General features: G+C 34.9%; 1 protein-coding gene across 1 annotated transcript in view; it reads left to right on the forward strand.

The window, feature by feature from the left end:
* Positions 1-1,330: 1,330 nt before the first annotated feature.
* LOC143257881 (peroxidasin homolog) overlaps positions 1,331-19,946 on the forward strand; it is a 47,501-nt gene continuing 28,885 nt past the window's right edge. Inside the window, exon 1 of the mRNA XM_076516907.1 lies at positions 1,331-1,757. The gene's annotated coding sequence lies outside the window, so the exon portion shown is untranslated. The remainder of the gene's footprint in view (positions 1,758-19,946) is intronic.

A 19,946-nucleotide genomic window follows, 5' to 3' on the forward strand; every position in this document is an offset into this window, starting at 1 on the left:
GATAACGTTTTAAATAGGGTTTTCAATTTTGCTTTACTGTGGAAAAAGTTCGTGTTACATTAACGTTTTTAAAAGATTCAAAATAACATATAAGTATGGAAATAACAAGGTTCAATTCTTATAATTGTTTCTAGCTACGGAAAAGGTTCCCTTTACATGTGTGGTTTTACAGTTCCCTGCACACTTTACTCTTAGCAAAGGTATATAATTTTAATAATAAGCTGATTATAAGGTGTTTATTGCATCGTATATTAGTGTTGTTAACGTTGTGTTCAGTCTATTGTGTTTTAGACTGTCAGTAATTGTATACAACGTATTGTTAACTTCGTTCACTGTATTGTGTTTTAATGTTAATATTTTGTTTAGCGTGTCGTGTGTGTTCACACTGCATTACGTTTTAGTGTTATTAATATTGTGTCTTGTTTTAGAATGTCGTTAACTGTGTTCGTTGCATGATGTTTTATACGTGTGTTAACTGTGTGTAATCTTAGTATATTGTTAACTGCGGAAACGAACTAAGTGCGAAATGTAAAAATTTCAACTGAAGTGTATCTTTAAGTCAGAAACATTATTAATTTAGCTGATCTACAGCTATAGATAGCTAAGGATATCGAATCATAAGGAAAATGTAACGTTGCAACTGAAACAAATTCCCTTTGTTATTAGAGAATAAGGCTTACACAGTACTTAAAACATATGTATTCATGGATGTTTTATTCCACCAGATTAAACACGATGGGAACACTGTTTCTTTAAGACAACTCAAATTTCATTTGTTTAGAACTGTGCTTGTTTGCGGTTAAGCGCAAAGCTCCGCAAGTGACTATCTGTGCTGTGCTCTTCTGGGGTATTGAAACCCGGTTTTTTATGTTACAAGTCCATAGACTTACTGCTGTGCCGTTGGAAGAGGGACACATAAGTCACTGAGTGAAGAATTCTGGACTGAATAAGTTCAACCACTTACTTGGATTTTATAAAAAACAACAGCTTAACTGACTTATGAGTTTTTTTTTGTTTTTTTGCTAAATAAAGTTGAGGAAACTCGTCAGAATACTTATATAAAGTTTTATACAACATATGTGTTTGAGATACCTAATACTGAATTCTAATAAGCTAGAAGTAAGAGATGAAATGAAATAAGATATTCCAGTTTCTGTATTCTGCAAATCTCTCAGCAACAGCAAAGATCATGCAGAAACGGTCGCTTAGCAGGCAGTTTCAACTAATTGCTCTTTCGATGCTCCTAGGTAAATCATTGGTTAATTCTACATTACGCTACGTCACTCATGGTCTCCTAGCAACATATTCTTTTTGTTTACCAAATCATTTCAAAGAGAAATAGACCTATAACGTGTTCCTTTATTGTTCTAATGTTTCCAAGTAAATTTGAAGAGTGGGCAGTGGTATTGCTGGGCGGCGTTTCGCGGACATCTCGTAACTTGGAAATTTCTTAGAGCTATTCAAAAAATTTCATATCAATGAACAAACTATACAAGTTGAGCCTGGTGAACGAAGCCCTTAGCTGCAAACTTCCTCAGCCATTAATTCTGTGGCGTTACCTGTTAGCTCGTTCACTGTCCATGACGTTTCAGACTGTTATTGAGTGAAACACGTCATCTAGCGACTATCCCCAAGGCAACAACTCGTATAAAAGAAGGTGGATAAAGGTGTATGACGAACTAGTGTACTCCTCAATTTGAGGGCGGAACGTTCAGCGACGCTATATCCATCTCACTCTTCACATTTTAGGAGGGAAGGTAAGTGAAGCTTTGACATATGTTTCATAAAGAGTTTCGACAAGCGTAATTGTACAGAGAAAAAGGAACACATTCCCGACGTAAAACCTACTAACATTATAAATTTGTTTCCTGGAAAGGCAAGAGAAACCGTTTGATCATTTTCTTAACATCGAGTTAAAAGATTGTAGTGAAACAACTGGGAAACTTGATATATCCTTTAAATAACAATAGAACTGGATTTAAAACTAAGGATATATCATTTAAGTAACCACAGAACCAGATTTATACCTGTGAATGCATAACTTACTTAACTATATAACTAGATTTAAAGCTATGTATATATCACTTACTTAACTATATAACTAGATTTAAAGCTATGTACATATCACTTAATTAACTATAGAACTAGATTTAAGGCTTTGAATATATTATTTAATTAACTACAGAACTAGTATTACGCATTATCTTTGTAATGATAGAGCGAAGAGTTCTTTGTAGGAAAACTAACAACCATATGTTGAAGACTCTTCTAAAATTTAAATGGGCCTCGCACGGACAAACATCAAACTTCATCACCTATTGACACTAATATATATTCAGACCTGTTTTTTAACATAATTCTGTTTATATGATTCAGATCTAAATAGTGTCTTCGCACCTGTTGTTTCACATAATTCTGTTTATATGATTAACATTTCAATATCGTCTTCAAGTCTGTTGTTTAACACAATTCTGTTTATGCGATTAACATTTCAACATCGTCTTCGGACCTATTGTTTTACATAATTCTGTTTATATGACTAACATTTCAATATCGTTTTCGGACCTGTTGTTTAACATAATTCTGTTTATATGATTGCATTTCAATATCGTCTCCAAGCCTGTTGTTTAACATAATTCTGTTTATATGATTAATATTTCAATATCATCTTCAGGCCTGTTGTTTAAAATAATTATGTTTATATGATTAATATTTCAATATCGTCTTCAAACTTGTTTAAAATAATTCTGTTTATGTGATTAACATTTCAATATCGTCTTCAGGCTTGTTGTTTAACATAATTCCGTATACATTATTAATATTTCAATATCGTCTTCAAGCTTGTTTAAAATAATTCTGTTTATGTGATTAACATTCAATATCGTCTTCAAGCTTGTTTAAAATAATTCTGTTTATGTGATTAACATTCAATATCGTCTTCAGGCCTGTTGTTTGACATAATTTTGTTTATGTGATTAACATTTCAATATCGTCTTCAGGCCTGTTATTTAATATAATTCTGTATATGTGATTAATATTTCAATATCATCTTCAGGCCTGTTGTTTAAAATAATTCTCTATATATGATTAATATTTCAATATCGTCTTCAGGCCTGTTGTTTAAAATAATTCTGTTTATGTGATTAACATTTCAATATCGTCTTGAGATTGTTGTTTAACATAATTTTGTTTATATAATTAGCATTTCAAAATTGTCTTCAGGCCTGTTAGTTAGCATAATTCTGTTTATGTGACTAATATTTCAATATCCTCTTCAGACCTGTTGTTTAACATAATTCTGTTTAAGTTGTAAATTACCGACTTGTCTTCATACCATTTACCACTGTCCACATATTCTGGTGTTCACAAAAAGTGTCCAACGTTTTCTTGCAACATGAACCTTGTTGTAAGAGCAAACGATTCTTGGGAACACTCACTTAACCCATGTTCCCATTTAGGTTAAATATATCATGAAACACAGCCACGTTTTTGATCCAGTTAGACTAATTTTGATCTGAGAATAACTGTATTTTACAGATATTTATGTAACGTAACCTTTCACATGACACAGTTTCACACCTTAAACTTGTATTTATCAAAACCTTAATATAAATTGTATTTATAATCTAAGGAAACTCCACTATGTTTCTAATGTCTTGAACAAGTCTTGAAGCTAGTTACAACGGTTTAGTGAACCATTACGATAACCGAAGGTTTGTCCTACCTTTCCTTTATCGCATACATAATTACTAACTTAAATTTATTTTCAATATATCTCGCACAGTACAATCAAATGTTCAAAATACTTGTTTTGTTTATTGTTAAACTTAAAAATACAGAATGTGCTGTGTCGAGTATACGGATAACGAAAGATATAAACTATTGAAAAACAACAAGATCTTGGACAATCGCTATAGAAATCATTCTTGGTTAAGACAATTGTTGAAACTAATCAGTTCTTGATTACAGAACGTAATCCTGTAGTTAGGATAACGTACAAACCAAATACATCTTAGGGATAAACTCCACGCAGAAGCTGGTTTCGTACTAGGATGAATCAGAAAACGAACCAAGTCTTGGTTATAGTTGAAAATTTGAATGTTTCTTAGAATTTCCCCAAACAAGCAATTTTTGTTGAATAGCTGTTTATTAGATTTGGCCAAAGGCGAGTTTCCAAACTATCTTGCTCTCAAGAAAACACAGCGACCTATGAAACTTTAACGAAAATATTCGAGAACATATAATAAAAGTAAACAAATGATTTATTATTATACGATTATAGAAAAAAACAAGACTAGTAATTAATTACACAGAACTCTAAATATTTCATAACCGCCATCTTTTGCTTTATTCTTTTATAAGAATAGTGATACATGACTGTCACTTCTATAACGCGTTCACAACTTCAAAGTTCAGAGGGAAATTTTGTGGAAATAAGACATGAACTATCATGAATTATCGGATTCACAGTCCGACCACGCTTACCACTAGGTCACGCTCAGTCTAATGTTTGAAGAAACTGAATCAAATTGTGTTCAGAGATAAGTCGTCATTCGGATTTGCTTGTACTTTTTACCATCCATTTTACCCTCAATAGTGACGAACTTCTCAGTTCGCTGCTGAAGGAAGCATCCCCATAATATGATGCTGCCATCACCATACTCGACAGTTGAGATGGTGTAGAATGGAAACTTGCTGTGTTGGGCTTTCACCAGACGTAATGTTTTAAATTTTAAGAAAAACCTCAATTTTGTCTCGTCTGACCACAAAACCTTCTACCACATGTCTGAAGTATTGTTTAAACGCCGTGTCGCGAACTCCATACGAGATTTAAGATGATTCTTTTCTAGCAATGGTTTCTTTCTTGCCATTCGTCCCTACAGGCCAGGTTTGTGTAGGAACCACGATATTTTCGATGTATCAACACTGACACCCATCTTAGACATAGAACTTTGCAAAGTTTCAAAGTTACGGTTGGCTTCACAGTGGCATCACGAATCAATTTTCCGCTTTCTTAGCTGCTCAGTTTGGAAGGATGGTCTGAGTAGGGTAGTATGAAGCACATTACATTTCTTAATGATGGACTTCATTGTTCTCAAAGGGACCTTGAAATTTTCTTGTAAACTTCTCCTGATCTGAACTTCTCTACCACTTTATCCATGATTTGTTCATAAAGCTCCTTGGTCTTCATGGTTTGTTTGTCGTATTACTATATGGGTTGTGATTTGAACAGATGAATTTATTTTGAAGTGAGGTTAAGCCATTTTAATTACACTGACACAAAGACCATTATATTAATTTTGTGATCTTTTAAAATACTCTTTTGCATCCAAACTGATTTAGCATTGCCGTAGCAAAGGAATTTGAATAGTTACGCAACTGAAAATATTCCAATTTTATTTGAAAATCTAACTTACATAATACCAGTTTTTACATATTTCTCACTTTGGAGCAGTTTGTGTACATTCTGAACTTAATATTTCACTGTAGATAGTTTTGATTACAAGCTCAGAAGGCAGCAAAACGTTGCCAAGTTGCAGAGGAGGGATGAATACTTTTGCAAAACACTGTATTTCAATAAATAAAAACTACTTTAGAAAGCAAATCCTACAGTTGTCAAAAACAACTAACTCATACTTGTGAGATATACTCAGTTGGCATACTGACTAGCTGTGTTCGACATACGTCATATCTAAAATAAATAAAAATCAATATCTGATTTACAATTCACTTTTCTCGGGATAGCTTCCAAAGCACGTGGTGACAATTTATTTATTCTGCACTTCAAATGTCATAGCAGCAATGAAATATTTCCAGGCTCATCGGATTTAACTTAAAAAACAATCCCTAATAAAAATCTCAAATCGACAACTCCAGTCAGAAGTAATCTTATTTCACTACGCACATAAAGCGTAACATATTTTTTTAAAAATCAAATTTCCCGAAAGTGAATTTAAGGAAACAGCATCCACGTGGCATCAAAATGGCGCTTCTTTTATTTATTTAAACCAGGTTGATTTAAGATAATTTACTTGATAGATGCTCCATCAGCACCTGTACTCGAAAGCAGTTATTTTTAACCGAACAGTGGAATTTGATTGTCTCTCTTACTGTGCAACTTCAGCTAAAACAGCGAGGCGTGTTCCATTTCAAAGTATCTACAAATGACCTGGAACTTTTCGTTCCAAGCCAAAACCGTTAACCACAAGGCCACCATTTTTTAGACCCTATATTTTTCATAAATGGTAAAGATATAACTTAAAGTCTTAATACTTCTTAAATGGTTATAAAACTAACTGGAGTAACTTTCTATCCGTCGTTTCGAAGTCTATGATAACTTATTATTATAAGTATATAACAATTTAGCTTGTTACCATTGTGTGTGCACTACAGTTTAATTTGTCAGTATTAACTCATTTATTCTTGAACAAAGATATAAAACTCATTCGTTAACTAACAAAATATAAATCCGTGATAAAACCTTTAAATTCCTAACATCCTTTTAATAGATGAGTGTTTCAAATGTCTAACCTTCTTCTAGTAGATCAATGTTTTAGATGTCTAACCATCCAATATACCAATGTTTTAAATGTCTAACCTTCTAGTAGATCAGTGTTTCAAATATCTAACCTTATCCTAGTAGATCAATGTTTTAAATATCTATCCTTATCCTAGTAGATTAATGTTGTAAATGTCTAACCTTCTTCTAGTTGGTTAACGTTTCAAATGTCTAACCTTCTTCAAGCAGATCAAAGTTTTAAATGTCTAATTTTCTTCTAACAAATCAATGTTTTAAATGTCTAAACTTCTAGTAGATCAATGTTTTAAATGTCTGAACTTCTTCTAGTAGATCAATGTTTTAATTGTCTAATATTCTTCTGATAGATCAATGTTTTAAATGTATAACCTTCCTCTAGTAGATCAATGTTTTAAGTGTATAACCTTCCTCTAGTAGATCAATGTTTTAAATGTCTAATATTCTACTGGTGGATCAATGTTTTAAATGTGTAACATTCTTCTAGTACATCAATATTTTAAATGTCTAACCTTCTTGTAGTAGATTAATGTTTTATAGACTTAAAAATGACAAATTTGTAATTTTCCAATTTCGATATAGCAAGAGTGTGCTAAAATACCTCACGAACAACTTCAATCTACCCTTAGTTGATGGTGTCTTCTTGTTGTTGGATTTTGGTATTTTTATGTCTAGGGATGTGTTGTTATTAAAGACTTAGAATAATGTTCATGGACGTCGTATTGTTGTTGTTTGATTTTCAAAATCATCCTGTTCATAAATGTCTTACTGTTTTTAAATTGTAAAAATCTTTCTGTTTATATATAGATGTCGTTTTATTGTTGTTGGGCATAGCTAAACACTGTTCTATTTGTGCTCTGTCATCCAGAGGGAATCTAATCCCGGATTTTTCCGATTAATGTTTTATTGTTATGTTCATAACAAAATGGTTGATGCAGTAAGAATGATGGGTGTGGCCTTTGAAGACACCATTTTGATTTTGCAAAGAAACATACTTTTTGACTCCAAAGTTGTCCTACTTGGAGGTCACTTCACTCGTCCCCTTTAGGCTAGTGAAGTTTTTGGTTGTTTTTTAAATCCTCTGTTTATTTATGCACTTTATGCAAAGTTACTCAAGGGCTATCTGCAGTAACTACTTTTGAACTGATAGACTATAAATAGAAGACAAATAGTCAGCACCACCCACCACCAACGCTGGAGTTACCCTTCATAATTGTGTAGTGGTATTAACCGTCACATTATAATTATAATTCGTGGCTGAGAGCATGATTATACTCGGTAACAGGACTCGAACCTGTGACTCTTAATTTTAATGCAATCAGAATTCGTTTCTTTCTCACATTCCCCTCCACAGTGCCTCGATCTTTTAAAAGTAACCGTCAACTACAAATGTTATCCAATCATAAATGGATATTTGATTACTTTAACACAATGAATACTTTGACGCGTGCATAACATTTTAATAGCTCAGCCAATTTGAGGGTCGAGGGTTCGAATCCCGGTCGCACTAAACATGCTTGCTCTTTCAGCCGTGGAGGCGTTATAATGTGACGGTCAATCCCACTATTCGTTGTTAAAAAGTAGCCCAAGAGTTGGCGGTCGGTGGTGATGACTAGCTGCCTTCCTTCTAGTCTTACACTGCTAAATTAAGAATGACTAGCACAGATAGCCCTCGAGTAGCTTTGCGCTATATTCAAGAAAACAAACTCAGCCAATCACCTGGCATAATGTTAAAGCAAAAGTAAGAAAAGTATTGTACGTTAGGGAATTATGGGTAAAATGTTTAGGTGTTCCCTTGTATTTCCATTCTATTCGCCCAAATTACAGTGGTGAAGAATGGGGAAGAAGGGTGTTTATAAACGAAAAGGTTTGGTTTTGGTTGCCTTTGACCTTTAGCATCCGTGCACATGGCTCTTGTATTTAATACTTTACCTCTCAGTGACACGGCAATATGTCTGTGAACTTACAGCGCTAGAAAGCAGGTTTCGAAACCATGGTGGGCAGAGCATAGATAGCCCATTGTGTAGCTTTTTGTTTAAACTATTAAATAACAAATAAGAATTAGTGTAAAGATTAATAACATCCAGTTTGTTCCTGAAGAAGAAATGTCTACCTTTCGAAAGCGCTAGAGTTATAGGTTAAACTTTTGTAAAAAAAAATGCATTAATGTGAGTTACTTATTATTGTTTACCTTTAATTCAGTTGAGCTCACTCGTCATTCAAAATCAATGGCGAACTAGCAAGCTTGTCCTATGAAGACAGAAAATAATTTATCTTTTTAACGGGAGTTTTAAAGTCGAAGAACAAAAATGCATTATTGAGGAGCAGCTATTCGGCTGATGTTCCTAAACCGCGAAAAAAGTGTCACGATTGGTGGATCAAAGTCACATTTTCTATCTGATTGGCAGATCGAGACGGTAACTCTGAGCCAGTTGTTTTATTACAAGTCACGATTGGTGGATTAAAATCACATTTTCCCATTGACTGAAAAATCAAGAGGGGGTTCCACTGATGATAAGGTAGGAGCCATTTTACAGGAAATGCTACAAGGTTTGCAATAGAAAATTAGGACAATATTCACATAAACCTTGTTTTATGGTCATCATGTAGTTGTCAGGTTGTCATATGAGGTTAGGGTTTTAGGATGTTATATATATATACATAAACAAATGAAATATTAAACTAAACTTGTGTCATTGTCCACAATGTTCAAGGAAACTATCTCTGTACAAAATCTTTAAAATTTCCCCATTAAAGAAGATAAAATCAATTATGTAGGTGGGTTTAGACTTTTAAGTAGGATTCGAATATTTCTTGAAAAGTTCAAAACAGACCAGGCAAGTAAGAGATAATTCACCTTATTAGCAAACTTTGTTTCTCCGAATCAACGGCCCGTCATGACCAAGTGGTTAAGGTACTCGATTGGTAATTTGAAGTCGCGGGATTGAATACTCGTCGCACCAAACATGCTCGCCCTTTCAGCCGTGGGGTCTTTATAATGTGACGGTCAATCCCAATATTCATTGGTAAAAGAGTAGCCCAAGAGTTGACGGTGGGTGGTTATGACTAGCTGCCGTTTATCTGGTCTTAGACTGCTAAATGAGGCACGACTAGCGAAGATAGCCCTCTTGTAACTTTGCGCGAAATTCAAAACAAACTAAACTCTTCGAATCTTCAGGAATTATTAGTGGCCAACCAGTTTTAACGCGTTCATTGGGTAACCCGAACGCTCATGTTATTTTATATCTGAGAGGACCCAATACGTCATAAAAACCAAAAGGTAAATAAATTCAGTGGTTCCAAAGTTCAAGTTTAAAACCCTGTAGTGTAGAACTGCTCATCAGTTTGTGTGTTTTGTTGGATTTCGCACAACACTACGCGTGAACGATCTGCGATAGCCATCTTTAATTTTGAAATGATAGACTAAAAGCGAGCAAAAGTAGAGAGTAACATCACCCGTCGCCAACTTTAGGATTGACCTTGCCAGATCGAATACTGGAATTTGACCGTTACTCTTATAACGCACCTCCGGGAAAGCACTATGTTATTGTTCAACACAGGAACTACAATCAGCATAGCTCACCCATTACATTGACATGACCACCTTAAACCGAAGAGCGATATCGATTGTCACGTAACAATTCTTCCACCGCTGGAAGTACGGCGGGGTGTGATTCACCAGTATATTGCGACTGGAATCTTAAATCTGTAGGTCAACACACTGAGCATAAGACTATACCCGACCTACGTATTAAAGGAATGCAGAAAAATAGTAACATTAGTTCTTCAGTAACGTTGTTATAAATAATTAGAAGTTGTTTTTACCCTAATTCCTTTCTAGCTTATTCTTTATAACATATTTTATTTCCAAAGATATAATCAAAATTTTCTGTCCTTTTACAACACATTGTTGGGTCCAAAGCCATTACTGACAGAGAACAATAAACTATGTGTTCCGTAAATCACTATTAACAGCCAACAATAAACCAGGTGTTTTGAAAATCATTATTGACAGAGAACAATAAACGATGTGTTCCGTACATCATTATTAACAGCCAACAATAAACCAGGTGTTTTGAAAATCATTATTGACAGAGAACAATAAACTACGTGTTCTGTATATCATTATTAACAGCCAACAACAAACCAGGTGTTTTGTCACTCTTTACTGACAGAGAACAATAAACCAGGTGTAACGTAAATCATTAACAGCCAGCAATAACCCAGGTATTTTGTAATCCATTATCGACAGAGAAGAATAAACTATGTGTTCCGTAAATCATTATTAACAGCCAACAATAAACAGTGTTTTTTTGTAAATCATTATTAACAGCGAACAATAAATCAGGTGTTCCGTAAATCATTTATTAACATCCAACAATAAACCAGGTGTTTTGTAACTCGTTATTGACAGAGAACGATAAAACAGGTGTTTCATAAGTTATTATTAACAGCGAAGAATAAATCAGGTGTTTTGTAAGACGTTATTAATATCGAACAACTAACCAGGTGTTTCTTTAGGTGCTTATCGGCCTTATACTTTCGTTTCAACATAAAAAGGACTTGGTTTGTTTTGAATTTCGCGCAGAGCTACACGAGGGCTATCTGCGCTAGCCGTCCCTAATTTAATGTAAGACTAGAGTGGAAGGCAGCTAGTCATCACCATCCACCGCCAACTCTTGGGCTACTCTTTTACCATCGAATAATTAGATTGACCATCACATTATAACGCCCTCAAGGCTGAAAGGGCGAGCATATTTAATGTGACGGGGATTCCAATCCGCGACCCTTAGATTACGAGTCGAGTGCCTTAACCACCTGGCCGTGCCGGACTTACTCAAGATGGCTGGCAGGGGTATTAAAACTTCAATTAAAATAATGTACAAAACAACGTTTCGACCTTCTTAGGTCATCTTTTGAGGATGACCTAAAAATGTCGAAGCTTTGTTCTATATTGTATTTTAGTTGAAGTTGTAATACTTATATCAACCGTGTTGAGAATTCATTTTTACTTCAAGTGCGTTTTTCCTCATCACGAATTAGTTGAGTAAATAGTGAGTAGCTTTCCCGGTAGGTGTAAATAATTTGAATGCCATGCTTAGCAGTACGAGTTTTTTCACACATTTGTTTTTTTTAGATTTCGCGTTGTCGTTTAATTCATCAATCCAGAAACGAATTAAACATTCACTTGTGCTGTTACGTACTCTAATAATATGAAGCAGTTGTAGGTGTGTGTGTGTGTGTAGAAATAATAACCACCATATTGATCGCTTCAGGTAGAATTTTACGTTGCTAGTATACCTTTATGTAAGCACAGCCAAGGAATAGATGTGTACGTGTATATTTATACCTATATATAACTCAACAGGGTTACTATGGCAACACACGGTGCACTGATCATTCCGTAAGCACTCTTTAACAGAGCAGAAGTGATTTCGATTCTGGTCGGAAAGTTACAGGTTCAAGATCCGAAAAGTAACAACGTGAGAAAACAAGGCTTAAGACGCCTACAATTCAAGTGAAAAGGCTGTTATAAGAGGGTTAACTCACTGCGAAGTTTCTTATAGAGTATCAGCGAATAGAAACTCGTTCTATCTACCTGCCCGACTAAAGAAAAGGTACGTACAACAACCCTGAAACAAAAAGGGGTTGTAAATGTTGTGCAGTAATTTCAGTGGAATGTTAGAGGTTTAGCCTTGGCTTATAAACAAGTATTTGTTTAACCTAATAAGGTTTTGAGATTTAGATCACGAAACAGATGCCCTAATGAATCGTTACACACATTGTCAGTTGCCACCTGCTAAACACTTTGTCATTTCCTAACTCTGTGTTCCTGTTAAGCGTGATTTTATAGAGAATTACAATTTTTTCCAGCCTGTGTGACTATTGGAACTACATAACGTAAACAATTTAGATTTTTGAACAGCTGTTACGAGTTACCAAACATACAGAGCATACGTTAAATTGAACAGCATATTTAGTTGTAGGTGAGTAACACAAACATTTGTATTAAAACGTTTCGGAGTATAGATTCATTTCAAATTTAGCATAAAACTGAAATAAAAATCACTTGTACTAAGACGTTTACTCCAAATTCAGCATAAAACTGTGATAAAAACTATATTTAATTGGTCTTTCGGAGTATAGATTTACTCCAAATCCATCATAAAACTGAAATAAAAAACTATTTTTAATTGGACGTTTCGGAGTATAGATTTACTCCAAATTCAGCATAAACGTAAAAACAATTTATGTTCGAAAATTTTAGGGTAATGGTTTCATTTATCTTGAGCATAAAACTCTGAAATATTTTGTAATTTGTGATTTGATAAAGCTACTATAAAACTATCTGCTGCCTTCCCTAAATCTGAGCTACTCAAGAAAAGCAACAAGACAGATGCGCCTTACCAGCAACAATCCGCGTTAACAGATTGACTGTCATTCTTATAATGTAACCACAACTTCCTCCTATCGAATTGATTCGAACCTGCCTCGCATGCTCGGAAATCTACAGCTCTACCGCAGGGCCAACATTGCCAAAAACATAAACAAAAAACATTTAATAAAGCACAAAACTACACAACGAGCCATCTGCGCTGAGTCCACCACGGCGATTATACTCTGCATTTTAGCACTCAACCACCAAGGAACAAAACAAAAAGAAAACTGTGAACAATAAATCTAATCGCAGTAGTACTAAAACAAACCCTAAAAATAGAAATACTGTACAGTGCTAGCCACTTACGTCAACCCTCTTTTTGTCAACATCTCATTGTGTTATAAGCTTTTGTTCCTCGATTCTCTTTGCGCTATCAAAAAGTGTCTCGCTGTGTGGACATCGACTGAAATGAATAATGGTTGACATTGACAGCAAATTTTGGACCCAACAATCATTGTCTTCTTTATGTATATGTCAACAACGTGAGTAAATAGATGGTTTGTTTTGAATTTCGCACAAAGCTACTCGAGAGCTTTCTGCGCTAGTCGTCCCTAATTTAGCAGTGTAAGACTAGAGGAAAGGCAGCTAGTCATCACAACCCACCGCCAACTCTTGGGCTACTCTTTTACTAACGCATAGTGGGATTATCCGTCACATTATAACGCCCTCACAGCTGAAAGGGCGAGTATATTTGGTGTGACGGAGATTCGAACCCGCGACCCTCAGATTACGAGTCGAGGGCCTTAACCACCTGGCCATGCCGGGCCTGTTTAAATAGAACTTTATTAACCACGAAAAAACTTCCTTGTCTTGTTTTGAACTTCAACGCTACACGAGAGATATATGCGCTAGCAGTCGCTGATTTAGCAGTGATATATTAGAAGTAAGGCAGCAGACATCACCACTCACCACCAACACTTGTGCTTCTCTTTTATCAACGAATAGTTGAGTTAACCGTAACATTACAACGCCCCCACGACCGAAATGGAGAGCATGTTTGGTGTGAGAGGGATACGAACCCGCAACCCTCAGATTGCGAGTCGACCATCCTTACCATCACGCCATGCCGGTGCCTGTAAACAAACAGACAAAAAATGATTATAATGCGGAGTAAAATGATTTTTTTAAAACTAAATTAAATTAGCTGTTGGAGAACTTAGAAAACGTTGACTGATTATATTACTGAATACAAGTTAACATCGTTTGAGGTAATTATCGAGAAAGTCTACCAATTAGCCATAAAGTCTACCTATTATTCAAAACGTCTACGTATTATCGCTTAAGGGTTGTATATAAATAACTGTTCAAAAGTCGGTGAATACAATCCTACGTGTGTCAAAAGTAAAGACAGTTAAATAACGACGTCTTTGCAGCGTAAGTAGGGAAAACCCGAGATGATAAGAGGGGTAGTAATAAATGCATTTTGTTCCATGTGAATCGCCACCATCTTCAAACGAAGATGTCGGAAAATTTTACATTAACCCAACAGCTAATTATGAGCTAACTATCAATTAACATTAAATACACCTACAATTTCATTTTTGTTCTTAAATTTGAGTGGGATATTTGTACAAATGTTATGTTTTTTTATTTTGCATAAAACATTTAAATAATTCTACAATTTGTCCATCTTTAACTCGGAACTGTCACCTGTGTCATAAACTCATTTCTGACAGATTTCATTTCAGAAATATGATATAAAAAAGTAGAAGTAATTGTTCTATCAAACATTAATTCTTTGTCGCCAGAAATGCTCCGTCATCATACGTGTAAGGCTTAAACAGCTTTAAGCTTGGCTAACTTTAGCGCATTATTATTAAAACAATATAATCTTCTACCTTAATCTAAAGACTTGTGGTTTACAATTGTAACCTAGTTATTTGCGATTTTTATCTTAAATTTTACTTTCATGTTGTTAATAAATCTTTCAATCATTATAATCAGCCTTTATGGTTGAAGTTGAAAAGACCTGAAAGTTGTTTATCTTGTCCAACTTGAAAAAACAAAACAACAACAAACATAATAAAGTCTATCTCAAGGTTAAGGTTTAAACTTTGGAAACCTATTAGGCCTAGCTTTTGTGTTAGAAAATTTCAACTAACTTTGTTTGTTTTCCTTCTCACATTTCATTCAATTTGTCCATCTCAGATTCCAGAACTCATCAGGGCGTAATAAAATTATTTCCAATATATCGCTCTATTCCCACAAGTTACTTCCCACGAAGCCTTTTGTTCAGTACCAGAACTCATCAGTCGAACTGGACAACGAGAGACAAAAGTTTCCTAGAAACGCTTTTTTTTCTTCTTTTAACACCCTGTTTCAAAAGTTCTGGAACTAAATTTGAATCGCTGTTAAACAATACACTTATTTTCAGAACATGTTATGCAACAAAGCCGGTAACGCTAGAAAATAAATTAAATGAGGTCCATGAATAGAGCGGTAGCAGAGAATAGCGTGATTTATGTATGTATACATATTCCCTCTTGGAAAACTGCGTAATTTATTACGTTACAAATAGATAGATAGGTTGATATAAAGTAAAGCGTTTACAGAGCTTAACCTACGCACTATTTAAAACGCGTGTGATCATTACAAAGCTTTTTCTTCTTCAAATCGATATTTGAAAGCGTTAGTGCAAACCACCAAAGAGAACAACGTTAGGTAAGTTCAGTTGTTTTTTTGTTTGTCTTGAAAACTATTCCTTTTAAAATAAACTTTAGATATTTCTTATTTGCTAAACATATATCAAATGTACGTATAAATATATATATGTATTAATCAAAGGTAACAGCATTCAAAGACGAAAAACAAAAGATTTCCAGGACTTCGTACAAAGTAATTAGAAATTCGGAAGTTTACTCTACTCAGAAAATTCCAATAAACGTGTAGTGTTAAGGTACACGAGATTCATCGCCGCTTAGATTAATAGATAGTCGTTTATGCTTCAAAACAAACAACTGTATAATCTAAGTGGCTGTCTGAACGAAGATATTGTTTGGTTGCATCCAAGAAGAGCATTGTAGGAACTAATAATAATCCTCCTAATGGGTAATTATCGTGAAATATTTTAAATGTGAAAAGAATTAAACGAAAGTAACGTACATAATAAAGGTTTGTCTGTTTTATGTTTGTTTGTTTCTTGTCAAGCACAAAACTGCGCGATGGGCTTATTTGTGCTGTGCCCACTATAGATATTGAAACCCGGACTACTTTTTGTGTTGTGCTTGTTTGTTTGTCTTTTCAATTTCGCGCAAAGCTACTCGAGGGTTATCTGCGCTATCCGTCCCTAATTTATCAGTGTAAGACTAAAGAGAAGGCAACTAGTTATCACCACCCACCGTCAACTCTTGGGCTACTCATTTACCAAGGAATATTGGGATTGACCGTCACATTATAACGCTCCCACGGCTGAAAGGGCGAGCATGTTTGGTGCAACGTGGATTCGAACCCACGACCCTCGGATTACGAGTCGAACATCTTAACCCACCTGGCCATGTGTTATGCAAGTATATCATATTGTAGGTCTGCCATGGCCAAGTAGTTAGGGCGTTTGACATGCTTACCCTTTCAACAGTGGGGGAAAAATAATGTAACGGTCAATCTCACTATTCGTTGATAAAAGACAATTATAGGAGTTGGCGGTGAGTGGGGATGACTAACTGCCTTCAGTCTACTTTTTCACTACTAAATAAGAAACGGCTAGTACAGATAGCACTCGTGAAGCTTTGCGCGAAATTCAAAGTGAAACAAAAGTTATATTATATTATTTCTTTAAGTAATACTGGTTTTGAATCAGAACTAGCAATCTAATTAAAGCAAAACTAAACTTGAACTTGGTCACTAGTGTAGCTAATTAAATACGTTTTTCTTACGTACTTATAAAGATTAAACACACTCTCGTTTTTTATGATGTTTTCATCAATAGCTTTAGCTTGAATTTTTATTCAATGCACAAAATATTTATTTTAGATATTTTCCCATTGTTTGTTATGTATTTCTTCTAAAAGGGTTATTTCATTTAACTTAGTATATAAATTGAAAACCAACCTAACTCTCATTAGCTGACCAAACCTCACGCGGCTTTATTGGGATTGCGGCCGAAAATATCGCTATTAAAGAGAGTATTCAATCAACGAGCCAATACATTCTGATCTTTCTAAGTAAAAGCAATATATTAACTTAGTTATTGTAACTGCAATGTAACCATTTTATTCCTATTCATGCAAGTTGCTGTCACTTAGCAACACAGTGTTCGTTTCTTTGTGTTTGTCTGCACGTGTGGAAGTTGCGAAACAACGAAAACACTTTAATTGGAGACTGAAACAACAGCAAAAAACATAACAGCATCATTTGAAAACGTTTTACGACTCATGAAAAAACTCACTTAAGATACAGGAGCAATTTTTTTTCGTTGTAGTAAACAAGTGACCTCTCTATAATGGGGTTAAAGATGTATTATTTGTTCTTATCCTAATTTAATGACTTAAATATAATTGATGATAACACCATTTCACTTAAATGACATCTGTTTTTCCCACAAACTAGTAATATATATATATCCTAGACCATTACTATGAATTCCGTATCTCGGCTGGCTTGAAAAGTGCTGTTGTAGGAAGAAACGCCTTGTCAGCATTGGATGTGGCAGATACAATGTAACTGATGTATTATCTTGTATTTTTCTTTGCTTCTGCGTATAACTTCTTAGAAGCGCCGAAAAGTCATAGTTTCAGCAACGTTCGTTTTCTTGAGTTCGAGTTATTTATTTTTTCTTCGCGAAAAAATCTCTGTTAAAGAATTCTGTTCATTATATCTTATTGTAACGTCTATTGAACACTAGGGTTGTTTTGTTAGCTTATCCATGCCCTCTCTTGACATTGTTTATATTCACAATACATCTTCATGCCCTCGTTAAGACAGTAAAATTCCAAAACCAAATCAACCAAAGTTATTCAACAATTTTTGACAGCCGTAAAGGAAAGAATTAGTTTGTTTTGAATTTCGCGTGAAGCTACTCGAGGGTTATTCCCACTAGCCGTCCCTAATTTAGTAGTGTAACACTAGAGGGAAAGTAGCTAGTCTTTACCACCCACCGCCAATTCTTGGGCTGCTCTTTTGCCACAAATAGTGGTATTAACTGTCACATTGTAACGCCCCCACAGCTGAAAGAACAAGCATATTTGATGTGACAGGGATTCCAACCCGCGACCCTCAGATTACGAGTCAAGTGCCTTAACCACCCAGGCCTTGCTAGGCCTAACGGAAAGGTAAATATAGATCATCTTATGAATGATAATATTTTATCTCTAGCTTAACATTCCCCCGCTATTACAGCGATAAATCTAGGAATTTGCAACTCTAGAATCAAGGGTTCGATTCCTCTCGCTGAACTCAGCAGATAGTCCGATGTGGCATTGCTATAAGAAACACGCACACATTAGCTTTATAAAAAACAAAATCGCTCCTTTTTTAAACTCTTACACTATTCTATTTTATATTATTCTGATTTTAAAAACCTGATTTGTCAATTTGTAGGAACAGATTTAAGTTAAATTCTGGAGGAATTTGAACGTTAAAGAAAAGGCTGTTTTTTCATATGTTGAGCAGGAAACTCTTGTGATAAATTTAAAAAAAATTCTTCAGTGACAATTTACTGAACTGAAAAAATAATCGAAAATAATATAATAGTAGTTTTAGCAGCAAACACCTACTGACTTTAATATTTATTGCGTATCGACCCACAGTATCGATTCGTCATCAGGTACAGGTTAAACTAACAAAGACAGGCTGCATCTCCTAACCTAATGACGCTGTGGGTCGAAACGTTGTAGCTCTTCTGTGGTAGAGTGCTATGTCTGCGGACTCACATTGTTAGAAACCGTGGTGGGCAGAGCACAGATAGCCTGTGGTGAAGCTTTGTGCTTAGTTTCAACCAACCGAACATTGCATTTACTGGAACGAGAACTTATGGTTATATTATTTTGAATTAGCTGGAGTGTCCTTCCTCTGGGTTATGTGAATTCATGAATAATGAAATATTATCTTAGGACACGTGTAATTATTAAAAACCAAAACAAACAAACACGAAATCTGTATACCACAAAATGTGTAACTACACATTTGTGTGTATCTCTTCATCGATACAACAAATGTCGATGCCAAATCTGATGAAGATCCATCGTCATCATCATCAGGACGGCCCGTCATGGCCAGATGGTTAATGGGTAGTGAAGACTAGCTACCTTCTCTCTTGTCTCACCCCCCTAAATTAAGGACGGATAGCGCAGATGGTCCTCATGTAGGTTTACGCGAAATTCAGAAACAAACCAAACCACCAACAGGCCAAACAGAAGTAAGAAACGCAAAAACTCCACAAAAAGGTGAACTGAAAATTGGTAAGTAGCCCCGCATGGACATGATTAACCTTATATCTATTTATATAAATAAGTAGTTACATGGACATGTAACAAACAGTACTATTATACTTATATAGATAAGTAGCTACATGGACATACAACAGACAGTAGTATTATATTTATATAGTTAAAACTGAAAAAAAAGGTTACTTGGTTCACGAAACTAGTTTTATTCAGTTATTATACAAGTGGAGATTTATTTATAACAAAATAAATAGGGTATAAATGGTTAAAACCAGTTTGCCAAGTTACCCCAGAGGAAAGCCCTTTACCTGCAACGCCACCTCGTGAAGTACTAGAAATTTGTAATTTCTTTTTAAAATATTCATACGGTATGTAAAAAAGTTATTTTTATTATTATCCCCTTTACAACAATGAAAAACGAATAAACGACCAATGAAGAACGAGTGATATATATTTAGTAGACATCTTACATTCGGATATGAAATCGGAACATTGACATGAACACAAACACGAAGAATATGCTATGTATCACCCTTTTTGTAACTGTTGCACTTTGTCCGTTAGACAGAGATGTATACAGTAACAAATAAAC

Source organism: Tachypleus tridentatus, chromosome 7 (assembly GCF_004210375.1).
Source record: "Tachypleus tridentatus isolate NWPU-2018 chromosome 7, ASM421037v1, whole genome shotgun sequence".
Classification (NCBI taxonomy): Eukaryota; Metazoa; Arthropoda; class Merostomata; order Xiphosura; family Limulidae; genus Tachypleus; species Tachypleus tridentatus.